Raw genomic sequence first — 10,751 nt, 5'->3', positions numbered from 1 at the left:
ACTCAAACCCCGCTGCGTCTGCCCCCAACACACTTTGGTGAAGGTTAGATTGGGAAGCCTGTCAGTCAAACGACAGAAGTGGTAGCCGCGGATGAGTGCTGATGCTCTCCATGGTTAACTACATCCGCCACACCGCAACCTCTGCTGGTTCTCTGCTTTGTTAGAGACTGGAGTCATAGAAGTTTGTCATTAAGGTGGCAGCAGGCGCAATCATTCTAAAATCAGCATAACCAACTGTGGTCTACGAGTGTAAATGCATGTTGTGGCTGTACCTGGTCTTCCCTTTTTTCTTAATTTTTTTTGTCTACTGAATCAAATCTCACTTTGAGATCAAAACAGGTCTGCAAATCCAAATTCCTTGTTGGCCAATTTCATCCGTCTTCTCTTCCTTTCAAAACTGACCCCTGCGCTAACCTTTATCTAATTAAGTGATACAAGGAACCTGACATTGTGCCTGGGGGTCTATTTTTGACGCTTGACACGTTAGAAACTAACTAGGTTTACCCTTTTATCTGTAGATGAATTGTCAGAGTAGAGGACCTTGTGCATTTCAGGTCAAATAACAACCCAATGTTTATATCCCAGGAAAGAATTTGCTCGCAACAAGAAGCAAGCTAGGGTAAATTTCCATGAATATTTAATGCGTTTCGACCCGTCCCCAAATTAATATAGTTGGTTCAGACTTCGTTTTGATATTTCAACCAGTGTGTCCTGATCGCATCTGGTGTGGATGGACAAAATCAACATGCGTGCGATGGCGCACTCAAACACACATGCCCGGTCTAATCACCATGTAACAGCGCAAGTCTGTGAAAGATGGAAAGCCTGCACTCAATTTAAGACCGAAGGAAAACTTCAGGGAAAGAGGAAAAGGGGCCTTAAATGTTGAGTGGATTTAACGTTGTTACCAGTCCAGCTTTGGTGCTGACACTGACTCAGATTCTAATGTTTTGCCATGTAAAATGTATTGCTCATGGAAGAGCAGGGGGGAGGGTGTTGTGGATCAGTGGATGGTGAAAGAACTGGGGTAGCAACAGTGAGAAGCTTGAGTGTTATGCTGCTTTCAAGTTAGCACTGACTGGAAAGGAGACTGGCACTATAATAATACAATATAAATGTGTATTTTGGGGTAAAACTTTATTTTTTTCTATTCTCCCATATTCAAACCTGATCATAAATCTTTAAGAAAGCATGCTTTCTCTAATTTTCCAGAAGCTCTGTGACATGCTTCCAATGATATCACATGTGTTTGTGATCCCACTTTTGACACCAATATCAAAAGAGTAGCCTCTTTTTGTAAATGTGAACACTCAAATTCCCCCGCTGTCACTACTAATAATATAATACAGCACGTCTACAATACCACTGTGTATTATAAGAGTCATAGCAAAAAGTAGCTTGACAAATTATTACGTCCAAATGAATAGAGTGGGGTTTCCAAATGCGCATGAGAGCAGGCTGGTGACGCTTGGTAACACACTGAAGTGAACCACTGAGAAACACCAAGTGAATAACTGTATTGATGCTGCAAGATCATGACTTCAGACCCAGCCTCCTTTTTCAGTTTGCCAACTCAGTATTACATCGACACTGCCAAATACACACAGAGCAAACTTGCTAATGGTGAAAACAATGACAATTACAGCACTACTACCGTGTTCATCTCAGCGAAAGAAATTCCAATGAACAAAATCAAAGAAATGTTTTGAAGAGGCAATCACCTGACAGGCCTAAAAATGCATGGATAAGAAGAAAAAAAGAAATAAATGGCTGTCTAGCCATTTGGACAACAATCAGTTTTTTTCCTCTTTGTCAGTAAAAAAAAACTGGTTTACTGGAAGAGGGATTAGGGCATCCAAAAGAGTTAAACACTCCAGAATTTATGGGGCCATCAAAGTGTAGAGGGGGATAAGCACCACCAAAAGCCTCACCACAGCCTGTGCTGTGTTGTGTTCTTCTGACTGGTGCAGGGCTGAGAGGTGAGTCACAGGGAGATAGGAGGGGGGTTTGGGTGAAGGTCGCTAAGCCAGGTTCCCCTCAGTGCTATGGTTAATTTCATTTGCACCGCCAGGGAATGGGGGAGTTGCTGTGTTTGCGTATTGTGCTAGGGACAGTAAAAGTAAAGGATTATTTCCTTATATACATATCGAGGCAGATTGCAGTATGAATAGTTTAACATTGATGGTACAATAAAGGCTAACTTGTGGACTGCTGTGCACATGCAGTCGGGACACTACAGCAAATGTATTATCTATGCATAGCCACTTTACCTACATGTACAGTACCAGTCAAAAGTTTGGACACGCCAACTCATTCAAGGGTTTTTCTTTATTTTTACTCTACATTGTAGAATAATAGTGAAAACAAACTATTAAATTACACATATGGAATCATGTAGTAACCCAAAAAGTTTTAAAAATCCAAATATATTTTATGTTTGAGGTTCTTCAAAGTAGCCACCCTTTGACTTGATGACAGCTTTGCACACTCTTGGCATTCTCTTAACCAGCTTCCCCTGGAATGCTTTTCCAACAGTCTTGAAGGAGTTCCCACATACTGAGGACTTGATGGCTGCTTTTCCTTCACTCAGCATTCCGACTCAGTGATCCACCATGAGAGAGCACTCAAATACTTGAAACACAGGGACACCAATCTCCGACTTGGCGCAACAATCTGCGGATATACCAGGGAGCAGAAGGCATTGAAAGAAATTATATGGTGAGCTTTGTGTGGTGAGCAGTCTATGACCACTCTGGAGCTGCCATTGAAAATGGTCAAAGACTACAGCCACCCTAGTCAAAGACTGTTCTCCCTGCTACCGCACGGCCAGCGGTACCGGATCGCCAAGTCTAGGTCCAAGAGGCTTCTAAACAGCTTCTACCTCCAAGCCATAAGACTCCTCTTGTCAAATGGCTACCCAGACTATTTGCATTGCCTCCCCCCCTCCACACCACTGCTACGCTCTGTTGTCATCTATGCTTAGTCACTTTAATAACTCTATCTACATGTACGTACTACCTCAACTAACGTGTGTCCCCACACATTGACTCTGTGTCGGTAACCCCCTGTATATAGTCTCGCTATTGTTACTTTACTGCTGTGAGCCTGACTCAAACAGAGCTAGTCGGACCTATTCTTCTCGGTATCTCCGGATTCCTACCGCAAGCTCTGAACCAATTTTTATTTTTAAAATTTTTTATTATGATATTTTTAAATATTTTTTTCCCACCTGGAATTATAGCAGCTAACGACCCCTGGATGCACAGCCGCTAATCTGCGGCCTGCTAGCTTTCTTAAGCACATTGTACTACTGACTTAAGAGGCCCTTCGGCCATATTTCTTCGGCCACTATACATATTTTGCCAATTGGCCTGGTTTACCAAACGGAGCCCTGCTGATCCGCCCGCTGATGTAACTGCACGAGGGGGCCACATCAGACTTCCTTCCGTCGCGTCATCTCTCTAAGGCCTTTCAGTTAGCCTGCTAGCCCCGTGCCGCTAGCTGCCTGAAGCCACGCACTGGCCTTGTATGATCACCCAGCTACGCATGCCTTTCCCTAACGTCATCATGCCGTGTCGATTGCTGTTCTGGTTTGCACTGCTCAACACGCCTCGGCTAACAATTTTGTTCCACCTCCCACACACACAGTGACATCACCTGGTTTAAATGCTATTTCTAGAGACAATATCTCTTTCATTATCACTATATGCACAGGTTTACCACCACTGTATTCACATCCTACTATACCTTTGTCTGTACATTATGCCTTTAATATATTCTACCGTGCCCAGAAATCTGCTCCTTTTACTCTCTGTTCTGAACGTACTAGGCGTCCAGTTCTGTTAGCCTTTAGCCATACTCTTATCCTACTCCTCCTCTGTTCCTCCAGGGATGTAGAGGTTAATCCAGGCCCTGCAGTGTCTACCTCCACTCCCATCCCCCAGGCTCTCTCATTTGTTGACTTCTGCAACCGTAAAAGGGTTGGTTTCATGCATGTTAACAATATAATCCTCCTCCCTAAGTATGTTTTATTCACTGCCCTAGCACACTCCACCAATCCGGATGTCCAAGCCGTGTGCGAATCCTGGCTTAGGAAAACCACCAAAAACCCTGAAATCTCCATTGCTAACTATAACATTTTCCTACAAGACAGAACTGCCAAAGGGGGCGGTGTTGCAATTTACTGCAAAGATAACCTGCAGAGTTCTGTCTTTACTATCCATGTCTGTACCCAAACCATTTGAGCTTCTACTTAACCTTTCCAGAAACAAGTCTCTCACCGTTGCTGTTTGCTATAGACCACCCTCTGCCCCCAGCTGTGCCCTCAACACCATATGTGATTTGATTGATTTGATTGCCCCCCATCTATCTTCTGAGCTCGTGCTGCTAGGTGACCTAAACTGGGACATGCTTAACACCCCTGCCATCCTACAGTCTTAGCTTGATGCCCTCAATCTCACACAACTTATCAATGAACCTACCAGATATAACCCCAAATCCGTAAACACGGGCACCCTCATAGATATCATCCTAACATCCTAACTAACTCACCCTCCAAATACACCAAATACACCTCTGCTGTTTTCAACCAAGATCTCAGCGATCACTGCCTCATTGCCTGCATCTGTAATGGGTCTGCGAGCAAACGACCACCCCTCATCACTGTCAAACGCTCCCTAAAACACTTCTGCGAGCAGGCCTTTCTAATCGACCTGGCCGGGGTATCCTGGAACGACATTGACCTCATCCCGACAGTAGAGGATGCCTAGTTATTCTTTAAAAGTGCCTTCCTCACCATCTTAAATAGGCATGCCCCATTCAAAAAAATGTAGAACCAGGAATAGATATAGCCCTTGGTTCACTCCAGACCTGTCTGCCCTTGACGAGCACAAAAACATCTTGTGGTGTTCTGCATTTAGCATGGAATATCCCCCGTGATATGCAACTGTGCACTTTGAGGGATGCGAGCCCAACCCTGAGGGCCCTGGGCATCACGGTACAGATATAAGAAATAGACAGTCTTGAGAGTGTCTGATGGCAGTTAAAGGAGGAGGGACAGAATGGCGCTGTCGGACGCAGATCTGAAGGCATTCACCAAGGAAGACGTTTGAGAGTTATGTGCCACATTACAATGATTTTGCACTAGGTAATGAACATATTGACTTTGATGTAGCCCACTTTATTTAGTTTTATAATTAGATCAGTTTGTCGACAGATGGTATAGATGTTATCCACTTTAAAATCAATGTTTTAGACCTGCTAAGTTCATTGGGTCAGGTGAGGGGTGGGCGTGAATTTTTTTTTTAGTGCTTTTGTATACTCAACCGGGTTTGGACAGCAACTTCCAAAGATGAGGATTTGGATCGTTGCATCAACACTGAGTGTGTTAACCCCAAAGAGAAGTCACAGCTCTCTGTCCATATGACAATAGGGGTTGGTTTATTTTAGATAATCAACATAACTGGTCATCTCAAATAAAATGATTATTTGGGGGAGACGACACTGATTTTGTTTGTTTGGTAATGTTCCGTGTGTTCCATGTTCCTTTATCCTTGACCATCATTTTGAGCCTAGGAATGAGTTTCTCCACTTCACAACATAATCATCATAATTCTATGATGAGAGGGAGGAGTTATTAATCAAAGCAAAACAACAGGTTAAACATGACTCGTTTGAATTGTATTAGTTATAATATAAGTGGTATAAACCATCCTATAAAGAGGAAAAAATTGCTTAACCCACTAAGAAAATGCATTGATCAGTAGCACTGGTCCAAGAGACACATTTGGCAGAGAAGGAACATAAAATGTTAAAAAGAGAATGGGTAGATTAGCTTAATAATGAAACTTTTCAAGGTGGGAAAAAGAGTTTGCAGTCTTGTTTAATGGATTGGTGTGCTTTGCCAAGGATAAAGTGTTGCGGGATGGTCAGGGTAGATATGTGATGGTAGTGGGGTCAATAGGGGGTACATAAATTACTATTCTGAATCTGTATGCACCAAATGAAGACAACCCAGAGTTATTTTAAAGATATTGCAACCATAATCGCAGACAATGCTAAAGGGATGGTTATTGTTGACGGGGACTTTAATTGCATACAGACTTACAAGCTTGACCGACTTCCTGCAATGCAAGTCCACATTCTAAAAGAAAAATCAAAGCCCTGGCTGCCATGATAAATGAACTAGGGCTTATTGATGCTTGGTGTTTTTAAGCATCCCAGAATGAAGGACTTTAGTTTTTATCAAAGGGTCATGGCATCTACTTCAGAATATACTTTTTTTGTATCTCTAAGCAGTATTTACATAAAGTAGTGGAATGCATGCTATATATACAAAAGTATGTGGACATCCCTTCAAATGAGTGGATTAGGCTCTTTCAGCCACATCCGTTGCTGACAGGTGTATAAAATTGAGCACACAGCCATGCAATCTCCATAGACAAACATTGGTAGTGGAATGGCTTTACTGAAGCGGTTAGTGACTTTCAACATGGCACCGTCATGCCACTTTTCCAACAGATCAGTTCGTAAAATGTCTGTCCTGCTAGAGCTGCCCCGGTCAACTGTTATTGTGCTATTGTGCTGTTATTATGAAGTTGAAACGTCTAGAGGCAACAACGGCTCAGCCACAAAGTGGTAGGCCACACAAGCTCACAGAACGGGACCATCAAGTGCTGAAGCGAGTAGCACATGAAAAGCGTCTGTTCTTGGTTGCAACACTCACTACCGAGTTCCAAACTGCCTCTGGAAGCAACATCAACACATTAACACATTGGGGTTTTAGGCTGGGTTTCTGTACAGCACTTTGAGATATCAGCTGATGTACGAAGGGCTCTATAAATACATTTGATTTGATTTTTGTTTGGGAGCTTCCAGGGCCAAGCAGCCTCACACAAGCCTAAGATCACCTAACGGATGCCAGGAGAACTCTACCTGCTTCAATGCATAGTGCCAACTGTAAAGTTTGGTAGAGGAGTGATAATTGTCTGGGGCTGTTTTTCATGGTTAGGGCTAATCCCCTTAGTTCCAGTGAAGGGAAATCTTATCGCTACAGCAAACAATGACATTCCAGAAGATTCTTTGCTTCCAACTTTGTGGTAACAGTTTGGGGAAGGCCCTTTCCTGTTGCCGCATGACAATGCCCCTGTGCACAAAGCGAGATCCATACAGTAATGGTTTGTCGAGATAGGTGTGGAAGAACTTGACTGGCCTGCACAGAGCCCTGACTGCGAGCCAGGCCTAATCGCCGAACATCAGTGCCCAACCTCATTAATGCTTTTGTGGCTGAATGGAAGCAATGTTCCAACACCTAGTGGAATGCCTTCCCATACCATGATTTTAGAATGAGACGTTTGACTAGCAGGTGTCCACATACTTTTGGTCATGTAGGGTATATCAGACCACAGTCCAATATGTCTCAAGATAAATCTAGGAATGGAGAAGCACTTTAAGTATTAGAGGCTTAATGTCTCTATATTGACAGACCTTATTGTAAAGCAATAGTTACAATTGAATGATGACTACTACAAATGATAATGATGATGTATCTATTTTTTTGGGAAGGAGCAAAGACAGCATTAAGAGGGAAGCAGCGTATTGAAAAACAGCAGGGTTAGGAGGATTCATCAGAATTAAAAATATAACCCCTTTGTCTAACTTTAATCTCACTAAATGATCAGAGGAAGAGGGGGCCGAAATGACGCCGCGAGTTACAGAGAACGAGATTGAGGAAGCCATTAATGGATTGAAAAATAATAAATCACCATTGACAGATGGGTACCCATAAGACCTTCATTAAGAATATTAGGATAATTATATAAAGGTTACAGATGACCACATCTGAACACACTTGGGATGTTCAAGGAATATTAATGAACTAAAAATGAAAGTGGTAGTGGAAGAGGAATCACGGGAAAGAGTTTGTGAAAGTTGTCACAGATGCACAAGTAGCCAGTGTGGATTGTGTTTGACTGGAAAGTGAAGATGAGATACTTTAGAACACCTTTCTTGATATTGAAATGTTTTTTTAAAAGCTTCAGCACTATGTTGTAGGGGCTGTGGACAAAAATGAGACCACACATCTTCTCGGACTGTCCAAAGTTACAAGGATACTGGAAGAACAATTCTAGACATTTGAGTTACCACTGGAACCAATGTTCATTTTATTGGGGTTAATACCAAAATAACCAATGCTGCATTTGAATACCCATAATAACATACTGTACACTACATACTTAATGAGTATATACTACATACTACTAGTACATTTTTGTGTACTGTAAACTTAACTTGGCTGGGGGCAGTATTGAGTAGCTTGGATGAATAAGGTGCCCAGAGTAAACTGCCTGCTACTCAGGCCCAGTTGCTAATATATGCATAGTACTAGTAGATTTGGATAGAAAACACTCTGAAGTTTCTGAAACTGTTTGAATGATGTCTGTGAGTATAACATAACTCATATGGCAGGCAAAAACCTGAGAAAAAAATCCAACCAGGAAGTGGGAAATCTAAGGTTTGTAGTTTGTCTATGGGGTCATATTGCACTTCCTAAGGCTTACACTAGATGTCAACAGTCTTTAGAACCTTGTTTGATGCTTCTACTGTGAAATGGGGGCGAATGAGAGGGGAATGAGTCAGAGGTCTGCCAGAGAGGCATGAGCTGACCACGCGTGTTCACGTGAGACTTAGCTTGAGTTCCATTGCAATTCTACAGACAAAGGAATTCTCCAGTTGGAACATTACTGAAGAGTTATGTTAAAAACATCCTAAAGATTGATTCTATACATCGTTTGACATGTTTCTACGGACTGTAACGGAACTTTTTGACTTTTCGTCTGGACCTAGTGATCGCGCCGCATGAATTTGGATTACTGGGCTAAATGCGCAAACAAAAAGGAAGTATTTGGACATAAATGATGGACAACATGGCGGATATCTGTTTGGGTTGTTTTGGTCTCTGAGCGCTGTACTCAGATTATTGCATGGTGTGCTTTTTCGGTAAAGCTTTTTTGAAATCTGACACAGCGGTTGCATTAAGGAGAAGTGTATCTATAATTCCATGCATAATAGTTGTATCTTTTATCAATCTTTATTATGAGTATTTCTGTAAATTGATGTGGCTCTCTGCAAAAATCGGCAGATGTTTTGGAACTACTGAACATAACACGCCAATGTATACTGAGATTTTTTTATATCAATATGAACTTTATCGAACAAAACATACATGTATTATGTAACATGAAGTCCTATGAGTGTCATCTGATAAAGATAATTTATCTCTATTTCTTCTTTTTGTGACTCCTCTCTTTGGCTGGAAAAATGGCTGTGTTTTTCTGTCACTAGGCACTCACCTAACATAATCGTTTGGGTTGCTTTCGTCGTAAAGCCTTTTTGAAATTGGACACTGTGGTGGGATTAACAAGGAGTGTATCTTTAAAATGGTGTAAAATACTTGTATGTTTGAGGAATTTTAATTATGGGATTTCTGTTTTGAATTTGGCACTTTCACTGGCTGTTGTCACATCAGCCCAAAGAGGTTTTTAATGGTATCCTTTCAGTTGAGCGTACTAGCGCTTTGCCTGTTTACCGGAAGTTGATGCTGTTGCTATACAACCTCTTGCTAGCTTGTTAGCATAGCAAATTACCAGCTAGAAGTGTTATGACTTCGGATGTGTTTGTAAATTAAATCTGGAGTGCCAGAGTGCGCTCTGGGCGTAAATTCGGAGCGTTTGTTTAAGGCACACACTGGACGCTTTGGCTGAGGAGTAGGGTTGATCCGAGTGTTGGTAACTGTGCTGCTGGCAACAATGTAATTATGCTATTTTACCGAAGTTTTCTGACACCAGCCATATTCAATGGGCGTTGAGCGTTGGTAAATTCATCAGTTATTCTGCGCTCTGAGAGTGCTCTGAAATCGGAGTAGATAAGCTAAGAATGATGTGAATAATCAAGTCAATAAACATTGGGTAGCATATACTAAATATACTGGCAAGTTCAATGTATTAGTAACCATTTAATGTTAGGTAGCTAGCTATCATACCCGGTACATACTGCTGTAATGATGCTATGCGGTTCGTAAAGATAGCGGAGCTAACATAACGTGTAACGTAATTTATTTGAAAAGTCATTACTTTATTACCTTGCTCAACATTTTCTTAACATTTATCCTAATTAGTTAAAGCAACAAATTTGTATCCTTTCTCGTTGGACTTCGGCTGCATATTTTCCGCCATTTTCTTCATATCTGAAAACGTGAAGCCACGCCTATTTTCTGAGTAATTGCATTATGGGCCATAAATGCACAGATATAGTGTCCACTGCTTGTATGCTCGTATTTTGGCGAATGTAGTACGACTTATGGGAACTTTTGGCATGCTAACTATCATCCATTCTATGACTAATAAGCATCCTTAAGGACAACAAAGTCAAGGTATTGGAGTGGCCATCACAACGCCCTGACCTCAATCATATAGAACATTTGTTGGTAGAACTGAAAAAGTGTGTGCAAGCAAGGAGGCCTACAAACCTAACTCAGTTACACCAGCTCTGTCAGGAGGAATGGGCCAAAATTCACCTAAATTATTGTGGGAAGCTTGTGGTAGGCTACCCGAAACGTTTGGCCAAGTTAAACAATTTAAAGGCAATGCCACCACATATTAATTGAGTGCATGTAAACTTCTGACCCGCTGGGAATGTGAAAGAAAAAAAGCTGAAATAAATCATTTTCTCTACTATTATTCTGACATTTTACA

The sequence above is a fragment of the Oncorhynchus keta genome, chromosome 29 (assembly GCF_023373465.1).
Source record: "Oncorhynchus keta strain PuntledgeMale-10-30-2019 chromosome 29, Oket_V2, whole genome shotgun sequence".
Taxonomy (NCBI): Eukaryota; Metazoa; Chordata; class Actinopteri; order Salmoniformes; family Salmonidae; genus Oncorhynchus; species Oncorhynchus keta.
The sequence above is the reverse complement of the archived record's forward strand: the minus strand, read 5'-3'. Positions refer to the sequence as shown.